This window comes from Stegodyphus dumicola, chromosome 6 (assembly GCF_044657685.1).
Source record: "Stegodyphus dumicola isolate Sdum_Otavi_A_Nest chromosome 6, ASM4465768v1".
NCBI classification, from domain to species: domain Eukaryota; kingdom Metazoa; phylum Arthropoda; class Arachnida; order Araneae; family Eresidae; genus Stegodyphus; species Stegodyphus dumicola.
In genome coordinates, this window is record NC_140773.1 from 229,748,821 (window position 1) to 229,762,645 (window position 13,825).

At 35.7% G+C, this 13,825-nt stretch overlaps 1 protein-coding gene across 2 annotated transcripts in view; it reads left to right on the plus strand.

Annotated features, from left to right (window-relative positions):
- LOC118182453 (mitochondrial 10-formyltetrahydrofolate dehydrogenase) overlaps positions 1–13,825 on the plus strand; it is a 78,870-nt gene that overhangs the window by 5,447 nt on the left and 59,598 nt on the right. The window contains exon 1 of one of the 2 annotated variants that reach the window (XM_035351800.2): positions 13,160–13,281. The exons of the other annotated variant lie outside the window; for it this stretch is intronic. The gene's annotated coding sequence lies outside the window, so the exon portion shown is untranslated. Of the gene's footprint in view, positions 1–13,159; positions 13,282–13,825 lie in introns of those variants that run through there. 2 annotated transcript variants of the gene reach the window in all.

Here is a 13,825-nt window from a genome sequence, read left to right on the forward strand (position 1 = left end):
GTTAAACAGGCCGAAATTTATCGTCAAGTGACAGAAGTTTACGGTGAATACGCGATAAGTGATGGAATGGTGAGAAAGTGGGTACGGAAGTTTAATGCAGGTCGAACAAATGTCCATGTCGAGGCTCGGAGTGGTCGGCCTTCTGTTGTCACCGATGATTTGGTAAGGAAAGTTGATGAAGCAATTCACGAGAACAGACGCTTCACAATGACAACTCTTTCAGAGGCATTTCCACAAATTTCACGTACTGTTTTGTTCAAAATTGTGTCTGACCGCTTAAATTATTGCAAACTGTGTTCCCGATGGGTTCCAAAAATGCTCACTGATGTTCACAAAACAAAGCAACTTGGTAGTGCCCTGACATTTCTCACGCGGTACAGTGATGAGGGAGAAAACTTTTTAAACCAAATTGTGACAGGTGATGAAACTTGGGTGTGCCATTTCAAACCAGAATCGAAACAACAATCGATGGAATGGAGACACACTCATTCTCCGAAAAAACAAAAGTTCAAAGTGACAATGTCATCACAAAAAATCATGTGCACTGTCTTCTGGGATAGGAAAGGCGTTTTGCTTACTGAATTTCTTCCCAGAGGTGAAACCATTAATGCGGCACAGTATTGTGAGACTTTAACAAAACTAAGGCGTGCCATTCAAAACAAACGAAGAGGAATGCTCAGTAAAGGAATTGTGTTGCTCCATGACAATGCTCGACCCCATACTGCTGGTGTCACTAAATCGTTAATTCGACAGTTTCATTGGGAGCAGTTCGATCATCCGCCGTACAGCCCAGACTTGGCGCCGTCTGACTATCACTTGTTCCTGCACATGAAGCGCGAGCTTGGTGGCAAGCGCTTTGGATCTGACGATGACACAAAAAATGCTGTGGAGCCGTGGTTATCGAAACTGGCGGGAAGTTTCTTTGACGACGGTATACAAAAATTGGTCACCCGCTATGACAAGTGTTTGAGCATTGGTGGGAACTATGTTGAAAAATAGTTTAAGACATGTATTTTCATGTAAAAATAAAATTGGATTCGAAAAAATCGTTTTACTATTTTTTTTTTTTTTTCAAAACGGTACTTAGCTTTCGAATACGCCTCGTATGTGCCCTCAGAGTTAATCATCCCAGGTATAAAATTATGTGTGGAATTTATGGCTCCGTCTATCTTCGAGTACCATTTTTCTAACTGCGCAAGTAAAGCCGCTCCGACTTATAACGCAGAAAACCATCTCCAATCCGTTTCAACTTTCTCTTAAGTCATCCTGTTACATCTATCTATCTCTCTGTCTGCACGTATGCATATATATATATATATATATATATACACTATATATGAGTGTGTGTGTGTACTTCGAAAAAAAAGGGAAACAATTGTCACATATCTTATTATTACATTTTATCATGTGCAGAAAAAAATACAGAGTTAGGAACTCCGTGATCGATATATTGTACGGCATTAGAAACATAATTTTTTTACGATGCTTATGATGCAAAATAAGATTTGTAACAAAATTTTACTAAGAAGTATAGATAAAATAACTTTATTTATGATTAAATTAGCATATTTATCTCTGAAAGGAATGTAATGCGCATTTTAAATTATTGTATAGTCATCGCTTGATAGGCATCACTGGAATGGGATTATACTACGATAAAAAATGTCCATTATTGTGAGAGATAAATCATTTTATCTCTCATGTATTCAAATATTAATCGCGAGTATTTTACTTATGTTCTTTTTTTCTTATCAATAATTCCTCTTATACGTACTTTAATCAATCGAAAACTCTGAAGAGTTTCGCTCAAAGCCATAAAAGCTTTTTTTTTTCCTTTTTTCCCTTTCTTTTTAAATTTTTTTAAAATTTTTTTATTATGAATATTACGTTTTTATGATAAACCTTCTCGTAAAGAAGAGAACTAAAATTTAATTCAGCCCATTCCCAAACTTGTGTAAGATCACCATTCGTAATTCTAGACAAATTTGATTTTCTGTGGAAGTAATCGCTGCCAAAGAAACCTATTAAATCTTTAGAGACATTTCTATTTGCTTTTTGCTAGTGTTGCAATGTGTATAAAAATATAAAATACCAAAAAATATTTTTAAAATCTTAATACCAATAAAATATATGTGGGGATTTTAAACGATGATCAAATTAATTAACGAAAGACATTTTAATTACACAAACGATTATTACATAAATTTAACATTTAAGAGAATTAAACAAGTAATGATTCGTCAAAGTTCTTTTTGAACAGAAGCAGCGTCTCTGCTCCCACGTCAATCGTCTATCGTCTCAAAACGGTAATTTCCCTAGATTTGCTTGGCACATTCGGAGCTCGTAGTATGAATGAGAGAATGACGTCACGGCATCTGCTTCATGGTCTGGTTTTCTTCACAGCTCCAAGCGATCGACACTACATATATTACTCCCAAAAGAGGCGTTATTTATTTATTTTATTTTGCAGAATTTCCGATAGACAATCTTACGTTGGAGATAAAAACGTTTTCTCCTGTACAATGTTGCCATTGCTCGCTTTGAAATCGTTGAGTTTGTTAATAAAACTCAACGATTTCAAAGCAAACCTGGGTTTGATTCCAGGCGAATGGGCAAGCTGCATAGGTGTTTTCGTGGTTTTCCCCATGTGTAACGTCTATACGAGGCAGTTTACATTAGCGAGTCCTCCAAAAAGGCATCCCTCCTCTTAGGCATATAGCTCTTGTGTGCTTTGCCATAATTAAACAATCCAATCCAGTTTTGAGATTTCTGATGTGGAGGTAAATGGTTTGGTTTTTGGTTTGGTTTATTTAATTATGGCAAAACACACTAGGGCTATCTGCCTAAGGGGAGGGATGCCTTCGTGGAGTACTTTCTAAGGGAAACTGACTCGTATACACGTTACACATGGGGAAAACTACGAAAACGCCCATGCAGCCAGCCCGTTCGCGGGATTTGACCGAACTACCGGTGTTCGAACTACCGGCGACCTCGGACCGAACTACCGGTGTTCAGCGACTTTACCGCTCGGCCGCTGGTGGGCCGGAGGTAAATGGTTACAACTCCGTAGAACTCCCGTAAAATATAATGCTTGGCCTTACAGAAGTGATGATGAATACCGATTCAACACCACAGCTTGCCTCTTCAATCTGTAATACAATCCTACTAATGCCCTTGTAAGGCCAGGTACTTCCCTTTGACAACCTCAATAATCTCCTGGTGCAGCCTTGTGTGGTTCCAGTAAGCTTTTGCCGTAGTTAGAGGAGGGCTTGGAACACATGCCTGTTTACCTCTGTTAGACACCAGGCGTTCCAGTCCTCCGTAACCTACCTACCTACCGATTCTAGAAACATCTTTAGTGGAGTCTTTACAAAATGTTTAGACTGTTATGTTACGTTACACTGTCATAAATTTATTATCGAAGCAACGTAAAAGGAAATGGCTTCGCGCGAAATTTAAAGATCTGAAATTAGATTTTACGCGGCCATGCGGATGATCTAAACTACTGCCTTTCATATCACATAAGATTTTTCATTTGCTTTCAAATTATAACTGCTTAACAAATTAAGCGAGTGAAAGGAAATGAGTGCTTTTTCATAATTTAAACCATTATTTCCTTTCCACGGTTTTTTTTTTTTTTTTTTTTTTTTTTTTTTTTTTTTTTGGATAATCACAATGAAATGTATTACGTTACTCATACTTAAAAAATAACCTGAGAATTACAAAAGTAATCAAAATAATATAACAGGAATAAAAATCTGAAATTTGCTGATGATATTTGAGAAATTTCAGATAATCTCTTGTGAACGTAATCACTAAATTTCTTTCTGGAATAAAGCTTCTACTCTAATTAAAGTAATTTACTCGAGCGGCTGTTGTATATACGAAAAGCTATATTTGGAGGAAATATTCAGTAAAACTAGCTTATCTTCACCTCACGTATTAAAAAAAAAAAAAAAAAAAAAAAAAAAAAATCTGGTGTGGACACCATATCACTTGCTTGTACGACCTATTAAATTATACGCATATTTTCCTGAACTTCATTTAAAACTTATATTCTTGAATTTAATTACAGAAAGATTTCTCATTCAATCAATTCATTTCGCGGCAAGGCAGAAAATGCATAAAAACTCAAAATAGCTTCATTAAAAATGTGTAAAATAGCAAAGAAACCTTAAACACCAAATTCAGTTAAGAACAGTTTTTAAAAAAATTACAATTAAAATTAGAGTTTCTACGCAAAAACAAGCAATTCGGCCAACGGATAGGAAGACAAAATATTCGGTATCTAAAAACTGAAATTTTAACTTTTCTCCACTCTGGGTGAAAAGACAGTGACGTCGATGCACCAGCTGACTTAATTCGCCATTCTTCTAAGAGTTCAAATGTAAACAAATGACGGCCTCGTTAGTCCTAACGCTACTTTAAAATTGCGGCCAAATGCAAAGAAAAAGGAGGCCCACAATTACATGTTATAGCAGTCCCATATACAGAATTTAAACATTCTACGCCTAATCGTTTTTGAGTTATGGGAGATGCATGCATAAGTATGTTTATGCTTCACATCAATGTTCAGTTTGCTTAGTGAGATAGATGGCTGGCAAAACTATTTTCTGTGTCTTTTTGTTATTAACGTTTTGTGTGTTAAATTTATTAATTAAATATCATAGTCTTCGTGTTTACGCAAATAAAGGTGGGTTGAATTGCAAAATCACAAATTATTTAAAAATTGCATATCCTCAAAATTCCCGATATACAGTCTCGCGCGTTGAAGATAAAAATGTTTTATTCCGTATAGTATAGTACACTTATTCCATTGCAATTACTCCCTTTTTATTCATTTTGTTAATCAAGAATTAATTAAAGTTTTATAAAATATGAAAGATATAATAAAACAAATTCGAAATTTAAAATTAGGGCTTCCAGGTGATCATTTTCTGGTGGAGGACCATGTTATTCAAAGTTTGATGGGTCTTGGTACCGTCTTTTTTTCACAAAGGGAGAAACATACGTATATTCATGCAGATTCTTCATTATTCAATTTCTTTAATATAATACAGAGCGATAATATTTGGTGGCAACAATTTGATCGGTAATATTTGCTGGCAACAAAGTGATAAATCGTTTATAACGATTGAATGAAAAATACTGTATGCAAACTAATATTCCATTCGGACTGGCGTCCCTCTCGAGCTAAAAATAAAGGCTTGCTTTTCAAAAACAACAAATTTCTCTCGTATTTGTGAACGACGAAATAGTTGCATCATTCTTTTAATTTGTGAACGATGAAATAGTTGCATCATTCTTTAAATGTATAGAGAGGGAAGCACACAGCAGGTGCTGTTATTTGTTTTTGAAATGCTGTTCAAATGCTGTTATTCAGTAACGTTTGTTAATATTGAAAATATCAAAAAATGTTTTGGGATTGAAGTCGTTCCGTAAACAGACATCGTGACGACAAATACTCATGAATGCAGGCTTATGGTACGCATGATTATGGTACGTACGGTTATGATTATAATACAGAAAAATATTCGTGAGCCCACGGTCTATGAGGATGCAGCATTTCTCTATGTTACTGTTAAGAAAGATGTTGCCATGTTTAGACTGGGAAGTGTGTCAGTCAAAAATGATCTGACCAGCCCGCAGTGTGCACGTGACTGCTTGGAAAAAAAGTAAGCTTATAAAGTATTTCTCCCACCTTCTTAGCGTGCTTTTGTGGTGTAGTGGTCTGCATGCTGGGTGCGTATTCCAGAGGTCCGTGGTTCGATTCCCGGAGAAGGCGTTGCTCATTTTTCATCTCTCCGGTCTCGAAATAACCTAATGTCTCTACAGTGGCGCCCGAACTAAAAGGGTGGTGGATGTTGATTCCCCACACCCAGGATTTGGCGACTGGGTCCCCTAAGAAAACCCAGTAGGCCTTTAAAAGGGGGTGTATACAAGGTATTTCTCCCACCTTCTTAGCGTGCCTTCGTGGTGTAGTAGTCTGCATGCTGAGGGTGTACTCCAGAGGTCTGTGGTTCGATTCCCGGGGAAGGCGTTGCTCATTTTTCATCTCTCCCGATTATAAAAAATACCTAATGTCTCTATAAGCTAAAGTCGAGGCACTAGCACATCGAAAATAAAACCATAATAACTCAATAGTTTCTCTACTATTTTGTAAATAACATGTAACTAAATGCAAAAACAGAATTGTGCCTGACATCCGCCATCTCACTGCACACAGCAAAGGAAGGATTAAGCTGAGATAGGTCAAAGCTCATATCAGAGTAGAAGGAAATGAGCTCGCGAATTAAACTAGCGAATGCCGCAATAGCAGATTATTACACACATTACATCCACATTTCAAATTTAGTCACCCCAAGCAGATGACCAGTGTTCTGGCCATATCAGAATGGGAAGATATTTGTGACAAGACGGATGCAGGTCGAGAGACGTATAAATATTGTTCAAAGGTCTCCACCGAAATCAAGGCTAACTGCAGCTATGCTACACCGACATACACAAGTCATTGCTCCACCTCTGCATATGGTGCATACAAATCTAGAAAAAGAGAAACAGACTTGTACTGCTGTGGAATTCAGGACGATCTCAGCTACTACCTATACTACTGTCACATGACGACGAGGCTACATCCATTAAAACCATCGACAAGTCATGAACTAAAATAGGGTGAGTTGCTCCCAGGCAATCATGGAGCTTTAAATAAAGCGATATAGATAATTAAATAACATAAATGATAACTCTGATTTGTTGTAACACCTTTCAAGACTGAAAAGACCTAAAATATTAATGACTGTAAAGACTGTAAACACCAATTCTGTAGTAACAGCAATTCATTTTAATAACTGTAAAGCCAAATATCACAATTCCGAGTTTTGTTCAAAATTCAAACAAGACACAGCTGCGGATTTTGTCTTTTGGAAGTAAAACTGTTAAAACATCGTTGTAAATATCTGTAAAATTCTGTTTTCAAGATTTGTAGAATAACAGTGTCTATAGTTTCCAGTTCCACGCTATATACGCAAAACTGCATTTGCAAACTATTATTGTAAATCTACTAATAGACAGAACTTTTAAATGTCCGATTGTCTTGCCTACCGACCCTGGCTATATTTTAGGATGGAGAGGGACCACTGCTTAAGATGGTATACCACACTGTAACCACGATAAAAGGCGTTCTTTATGCTAACCTGTTGACTCAAGTTTAACAAGCCATAAAACCCCGTGGCAAACTTAGATGAAAAGTTTTGTTTTTGCACAACTACGTTCTAGCAAGAAGGCCAAACAGTTCTTCTACCAAACCGTTATTCACCGCTAAGGATTTCAGCTTCTTTTCCATCTTCGTGTTCGTCAGATCTACCAACACGGATTTCTTTTTACCCCAAAGACAAGCAGCATTTTCGTAGTCGCGTTAGAATGACAGCGATGATTTGAAGGATGCCATTCAAGAAGCTTTTGATACCGAAACAGTTTTTCATACAGATGTAAAGTTTAACCTAAGTTTCTAACAGTTAATTTTAGTTTAACCTACTTTCCTACGAGAGAGAGCCTCAGAGTTTCTTAGAGTTAGTCCTCAGAGTTAGCGCGCGTTTACCCTTTTGACTAAGTCTCTTCAAGCTGTCACTACGCTCGGCCGTATTACAGGCCCTTGATAGCTTCACTTATTCTATATTTAGGGGTCAACTACTTAGAATTTTGGTAGTTTCGGCTATATCTCTTCAGTTAAGAATTAGTTAAGTCTTAGTTCTTATTATTTTGAGTTCAAGTCCAAGTGGAGGCTTTTCTGTACGCCCTCAGAGAGGGGCCGTCAGTTTAACTCTTATTTTGAGAAACGTCTCTATTCCTGAACTAAAGCGATTATTCACTAAACTCTTCACTAGGCTCCTTCACATTTAGCTGTTAGATAAGAGGGTGGAACCCCACACGGGAATATGATTCTTAACAGATCGGCTGTTCTAAGTGCATTGAGTCTGAATACACCTGTGTAGTAAGTTAATAAAGTAGTTTCTGACTTTGTTTTGTATAAATGTGTTAAGTTAACACTTATGACTAAAACAACACATAACAAAATTTTTCTGAGCGTTTGCTATGAGAATAAAAATAATATCATATTTTATCTGTAAGAAGTAGACTGAAACGAATAAATAATGAGGTGAAAAATAGTGTGATATGAAAGGCGAAACTTTATCAAAAACACTAACATGATATGTTCCTAATGAATATACTAGGTCAATTGATACAATTCTTTGCAGATAAATCAACATTCAATATTAAGTAGGTGAAAGTGATAAAACATGATTGATTGAAAGGAAGCTTGTCGAAAGGAAGCACTGCTATCTCTTTACTAACCTTGGATGAACTTTCTGATAAAGTTTCCTTACAATAAAGTGAATGGATTATGCTGGTAAATGTCTACCTCAGTATAAAATTAACAGTATATAAATGATAACTCCGGTAAATTCAAAAACCATCCCTTTCCAGTTTTTGACATTCGAAACGTGCCAAAAATTTTAGAATTTCCCATGATGTTATGCTACCATGTGCTTATAATACACGTGACGTGACAGGTGTTGCCATTGCGCAAAATCTAAAATCATAAGGGCTTACGGATGACCGGCCGGAAAGGGATTCGTCATGGATGTTTTCTCAAATTCTTTTGAACGTCTTACACATGTTTGTGCTTTCCTGTCACTCATTGCATTGTCGCCGTATATTTCACTTATCTGACGAGGAATATCAACAACTAACAGCAGAAAGCAACAAGCTTTCTGCTGTTAAGAATCGGGTAATTAACGATATTTCTCAGTCGACGGAGCGCCTGATTTTCTTAAATGTTTAACCCTTTGGGCACAGTGTGTCCGGTCTGGACACACCTAAAAATTTCCTTCTGTACGCACAGAAAAATTGAATGAAAAAGGATTTATAGGTTACTATAGGTCACTCTGAACCTTCTTTCTGTACAGTAGATGGCAGCTCAACACAAACCAGTCCATATATTTTAGCCATGTTTAGTTTTTTAAGACCCTCATTTTTCAAAGAAATCTTCAATATTTTTTTAGGGTATAAAAGGAATTGTTTGAAAAGAAATTTATATGTTATTTTTTTGGCTGTATGCTAATCTTCTTATGGTATATTAATTTTAAATTTTTACCTTGAAATCTTGCCTAAAATCAAACGGCAAACCCTAGGTATGCCCAGACCGGGCTCACCGATAATCTAGGACAACTGAGAGTGTGTGTTCTTTGTTTCTCCGCATCTCACCCGTCAGTTCATTGACAACAATGCTCGTTTCAGTACTCTTTTCGAAGCTCTATTCAACCAGTGTGCCACTTTGGGCACACCCACAGAGTTAAACGATAAGTACTATCTTCGCAAAATTTTACTTGTGTACTCCTCTGGGCCTAATTAGACTGCCTACCTTTTTTCTTTCTTTCTTTTTTTTTTTTTTAATCAAAACTCCAACTTGAAAAGGTAGCGTGCCGGAAAGGGTTAAATATCACACTACGAAGCACAAGTCACGTCATGAATTCAACTGGCATCGAACTTTGCGCAAAGAATGCCGAGAGTTTGTGAATTCACTCATTCTCCCGCTTGAGTTAAATCTCATACGGTATTCATGTATTGCTTATAATGTATAATCTTACAAAGTCTCCAATCTTTTCGCATGCAATTTGTGTATAAGCTTATAAAGTCTCCAATCTTTCCGCATGCCTTCGTGATGTATTTGGAAGCATCCTCGACCCATATTCGAAAGGTCCAGGGTTCGAGTTCCGTAAAGGGCAATGCACAATTTTCACGTTTCCTTCTTCAAAATAACCTAATGACTCTGCATGCTTCACTCTTATTTAAAATGTATTTAATTAATAATGCATACAGTTAATTATGGTAGGCATTTGCAACATTACTCCAGTTAATAAAAAAGGTGCTTCTAACATCCTGTGTTAAATACCCGGAATATAGGTATATGGAAGTGGAAACATCTTTATTAATATCCAGTAATACTGTAGATGTCTGTAATTATATGTTGAATGCATTACAAATTAAATTTATTTTAAATTATAGTAATTAAGATATATAATTAGAGAAGGAAAATAAAGATTTAAATCATTACAATGAGCGTTTATTACTCATAAATCGTTTCGTTATCTCGGTGATCAATTTAAGTGAATATTTTTCTCCATTTCATCCTTCTCACTTACCCTTAGTGACGCACCAGCCAAGCGACTAGAATTTTCCAAATTTTGATACTTGGTAATTATTTTAACCCTTACAGAATCGAAACCTTCGCTAACTTGTATGCTTAAAATACAGAAACGTCCGTCCGTTTCCTCCTATACAAGTCTATTACGCACAAAGAGGTGTAAAGATTTCGAATTACATCCTTTTTACTTCCTAACAAAGAAGCTTCAGTTAGCCTTTCAAGTCAAGCTATCTGGAATAAACTGATACCATGCATTTGGGGAAATTCACCTGCTCCTTCATACCTTAGGCGTAGGGAAGAAAACAACATCGCAATCTCGGCCATTTCGGACGTTTGTGGTCGTTTGAATGAAAGGTCGTCTCGGTGTTTTGGCCTAAGGGCCAAAAGGGTTAAAGAAACCCAATTTTGAGAATACATATGGAATTAATAGAAAAATTGTAACATTATTTAAAGCTCTTTAAAACAAAACAAAAAAAAAATCGAAACTTCTCTGCGTAATCATGAATTTCTCTACGGTCATAAAATATTATGAACTCCTCTAAGAACCATCTGCGGTTTTAGGTGACCACCTAAGGGAGGTGATGCTTATTCCCGGCCTTTACTTATAATCTCAGAAATCGTGGTCATTTTCAATAGCCTTGGTTTAGGGAGGTAAATACCACTGAAGTATACTATATAGAAAGAGTTTATAAAATGATTCTGATTTCTTACTAGATTCCTAGCAAAATTATATACGTTTGTACTGTTTGTTAAATTTTGAATTGATAACTAATTTGTCCTATGCTTATAATAATTAGTAATATTAAAGTAATTAAGTAAATAATTTGGTATATAAGAGCCAAAAACATTTTGACCACCTACTCAATAATACGTTAACGGCCTCTGGCCAGCAAAACAGCTGCACCTCGCATTAGTATGGATGCTACAGGTTATTGGTAGATGACTGGAGACAGGTTTTGCCAAATGTCTAAGCATAGGTCACGCAAAGTCGAGATATTCCAACATAGTGGTGTTTGAGCTCTGAGCTGCCGCTTCATGACATCACAAATGTGCTTTATCTGGTTAAGATCCGGATCTGCATAGCTTTCGGCTAGTAGTTATTTAGTTTGAGTTCAAACTGAATTAGCTACTTTGAATTCTTGCGATAAATGCTGGCTGATTCTTGCCATAAATGCTAAGCACTAGGTGTGCCGCCTTCTGTGAAATGGTTTTGTACACCCTTCTTAAGTTTCTGTTTTCATCTTAGACATAGCGATATGTCGCTTACAGTATTATTGAGGATTTGCCACAACTTACATTTAGTAAAAGTCAATTCACTACATATTAATTAAGCAACTACAAGTCTAACTTAGATGCCAGAATTCTTCAAAATACAGTTCAAAAAGAAATTCCATGGAAAGCCAAATCTGTAGGAAAATTAAAGGACTGTATAATTTGCAAGTCTACAGATTTGGAAAACCAAAATAAGTTGCAATATTAATAAGTTGCTCATTTATATATATTTCAATTTGGAAGATAAATTGAAATTTAGCTTAGTAGGACGATGCTTCATCCCTCTACCATTAGGATTAATCGGTTCTGCCCACGTCCGCCCATGTCTAGTATTTATTAATAATTCTTAAATTTTTACATTGCCATATATTGTGAATATATATATATTAAAGTCTATACAATAATTGTATTTCCACATTATTAACACTTTCCGGCACGCTACCTTTTCAAGTTGGAGTTTTGATTAAAAAAAAAAAAAAAAAGAAAGAAAAGAAAAAGAAAAGAAAAGAAGAAAAAAAAAAAAAAAAATGGTAGGCAGTCTAATTAGGCCCAGAGGAGTACACAAATAAAATTTTGTGAAGATAGCACTTATCGTTTAATTCTGTGGGTGTGCCCAAAGTGGCACACTGGTTGAATACAGCTTCGAAAAGAGTACTGAAACGAGCATTGTTGTCAATGAACTGACGGGTGAGATGCGGAGAAATAAAGAACACACACTCTCAGTTGTCCTAGATTATCGGTGAGCCCGGTCTGGGCACACCTAGGGTTCGCCGTTTGATTTTAGGCAAGATTTCAAGGTAAAAATTTAAAATTAATATACCATAAGGAGATTAGCATACAGCCAAAAAAATAACATAGAAATTTCTTTTCAAACAATTCCTTTTATACCCTAAAAAAATATTGAAGATTTCTTTGAAAAATGAGGGTCTTAAAAAACTAAATATCGCTAAAATATATGGACTGGTTTGTGTTGAGCTGCCATCTACTGTAAAGAAAGAAGGTTCAGAGTGACCTATAGTAACCTATAAATCCTTTTTCATTCAATTTTTCTGTGCGTACAGAAGGAAATTTTTAGGTGTGTCCAGACCGGACATACTGTGCCGCAAAGGGTCAACATAACTTATTAGATACATTTTGGTTGGATTATTGTCTCTAATGAATTTCTTTCTTTTGCAGTTTCTTTTTATTTTTAAGCAGTCTATATATTATTTTTTTTATCGTGAAGTTTCTCTTTTGTTATTTGCACCATTTCAACTAGAATGGTGTCTAAAGAGATGTTTTTTTAGATGAGAGGTTGGTCATGGGATATCTATAATTCTGCGTCTCTAGAACTGCCAATTCGAAAGCCCCCACAGAATATGAATTACGCATTGGCAACACATATAGAATCGCGTGGATGATAAATTGCATGGTAACGTAATGTAACGTAACGGGGAAAACAACTTTGGAAGCATTCCGCTCAAGACTTTTCTAACGTCAAAATACCTATCAGTTTTTATGGAAATGCATATTCTCCTTTATCTGAAAACTTTTATTGAAACCTTATCGGCGCATCACTCTTCAGTACTTTAAAATAAAAACGTACTTTCTGTATGGAAAAAAATGCTTAGAAACGTGATCGGTGCATGATTATTACATCATCTGCAAAGCGATAATATTAAATGACCTTAGCACCGTCGTTATCTCAGGCGAAGCAGAATGTTTCCTCGTTAATTGCTGTTCATTCACGAAATAAACCATTGTTTGTCTGAGAAACCACCAAGTGTTGTGAAGTTTGTTCAGTCCCTTCTTTTGCTCTTTTACAGGTATTATTTTAATTAGTTCCTTTCATGCTTCCTGTTTTTTACCCCCCGCTTGTTTCTAAAGAGCTGCTTTTAAATAATACACTTCTTTTCTTTAGTTTATTATATTTCACGTATATTGCTTAATAACCGACTAAATCCAGGTACAATATTATTTGCACTTTAATAGTTTATCAGTATATTTCGAACAGTGTCAATTATAATTCTTCGAATTTTTATTCAAACGTTTACAAACTAAACAGATAGTCTTAAAAATTTTTTAAATAAAATTTAAAATTGTTTTTCAAAAATATCGGATTTGAAATTTGTTAAAAATTTTTGAATATCGTGAATTGCAAAAATAAACACCCAGAACATTAATCATGGTCGTGAGTAATTTCTAAATTGCATTAGCAAATGACAGATATAGAGTAACATATCAGCTTAAAAAGCTAACCAAAACTCTACCTTACAATATTATTCATTTTAAAGAAATCATTCTATGCGTTTTGAAAGAATCAAGAATCTCACAAAGGTGTCTCTTATTTGTGTCGTCATACACTAACTT